Below are 2,059 nucleotides of genomic sequence, written 5' to 3'. Positions count from 1 at the left end.
CTAACCCTCGCCATCCAACATATGATTCCATAAAACTTTCAAGGTTCTCTCGCCCTTTCCAAAACAAGCCCAGCAATGTACGCCCATTAAGCCTCCGCCTTGCAGACTATCATACCTCTCTTCAGATTTCTCCCGATGGAATGTCCCTACTTTCACCAGTTGACTTTATTGCTCCCTGGGAGAGACTGCCGGTTTGTTGCGATTGGTCTCTCACGAAATATAATAAGCACTGTGTTACTTCAATGGTAATCCTGCAAGATTTTCAAGAGTTGCAGACAAAGTATGCTGATTATTGTCAGTTTTATACTGACGGTGCTAAGGCTCAATCCTTGACTGGATGTGCCGTTTATTCTGAGAACTTTTCTAGAACAAAGCGCCTTAATTCGATCGCCATTATCTTTACAGCAGAACTGTATGCAGTGATGTTAGCAATTGACCATATTAGACTGAAGAGAAAAGTAAGATCGATTAATATGTGGACTCTCAAAGTGTGATCACTGCAATTAGTTCCATCAAAGACACCAAAAATATGATTGTACAGCTTGTGCGTACCAAAATTAATCGTGCATTGCAGAACGGACATCGTATTATACTTTGCTGGGTGCCAAGTCATGTAGGTATATGGGGTAATGAAAAAGCTGATAAGATGGCTTCTTCCTCCAGGAATCTTCGGCAGTTAGCAGCCTCGTTACCTTACCAGGATATCAAACCGGTCGTGAGGGCATCAATTTTCCAGCGATGGCAGACAGAATGGGACGAAGATTCCAACAATAAGCTTCACTTCACCAAGCCCATTCTTGGACTGTGGGAAAGTGCCTCTTTAAAAAATCGATTTCATGAGGTATAGTTATGTCGCCTTCGCATAGGCCATTCCTATATAACCCACAAACATCTCCTCCGTGGAGAAGAACCACCCCGATGTATACACTGCAAGGATGATGTTTCCATCCTACACATTCTATGGGTCTGTTCCGGTCTTGATGAAAAACGACGGCATCATTTTCCTGAATTCTTTAGATATCGTATACCTTTTCACCCTGTTCTGTTACTAGGAGATCACCCTCTTATCCCATTTGAACGAGTGCTCAGTTTTATTTCTAGCACTGGCTTTTTACACCAGCTCTATTAACCCATGATACTGACGAACAATGTCCCATTTTATCTAAAATGTGAATGAACTACCTAGTTTGGCGCACTTTGGCCTCAGTAGCATTTTGCGCCATAAAGCCCCCAATCATCGTCATCATCACCCCCCCCCCCCCCCCCCCCCCCTTTAAGGCCGATAGTTTTGGAACCGACTGGTTTCGACCGCCTTCTCGGGTGTCGCGTTCTGGTTTACGACTTTAGTTGCCACCTGATAAGATAAATGGCGCCACACTGAGCTCGAAGGATCAAATGTTATTCTCAGTGTCACAACTCGGACCTCATTTTTAAGTTGAACATATTTCCAGTCTCGTCATTTGGCAAGGTCTCTTTGCAGATCGCAATGATTGGCACTCAGAGTATTTTGCGGGAAAGTAAACGTATGGGCTGTTGGTGACTGCAAATATTGCGGTTTTCGGTTTGTTTTCACCCTTTTCGGCCGACACCAGTGGGTACGCCGGCCTAGCCTAGCCGAATTTTTTACTTACTTGCTTTTCTGCGCTTTATCATCGCTTATTCGTGTGATCAGTAGTTCCCTCATCTGCACATTTGGATTGTATACACACACGCACATGCACGCACGTGCACACATATTTACAAATAAATGCTATGGTTTTAGTGTGCCTTTTTGGTGTCACATTCTTATATTCTAATAATCGGCTTTTTAAGAGCTCAGTGAAATATCTATTGCATTTCTTTTTTTTAATTTTTCAGTACTTCAACTAAATTACTTATGTATGATTCTACCGGGCGGCTACGAAAACGATGAGTGATGTTAATTTTAGAAATATTATTTTTAATTTTTTTTGACAGCAAAACACTGAAAAAAACACAAGCATGCAAACTAGGAAATATTAAAAATACATACGCCAGGTTAAAAAAAACAGCAAAAATCCTGGCCACCAAGCTTTTTTTC

Source organism: Ixodes scapularis, unplaced genomic scaffold (genome assembly GCF_016920785.2).
Source record: "Ixodes scapularis isolate PalLabHiFi unplaced genomic scaffold, ASM1692078v2 PGA_scaffold10__122_contigs__length_95168666, whole genome shotgun sequence".
Taxonomy (NCBI): Eukaryota; Metazoa; Arthropoda; class Arachnida; order Ixodida; family Ixodidae; genus Ixodes; species Ixodes scapularis.
The sequence above is the reverse complement of the archived record's forward strand: the minus strand, read 5'-3'. Positions refer to the sequence as shown.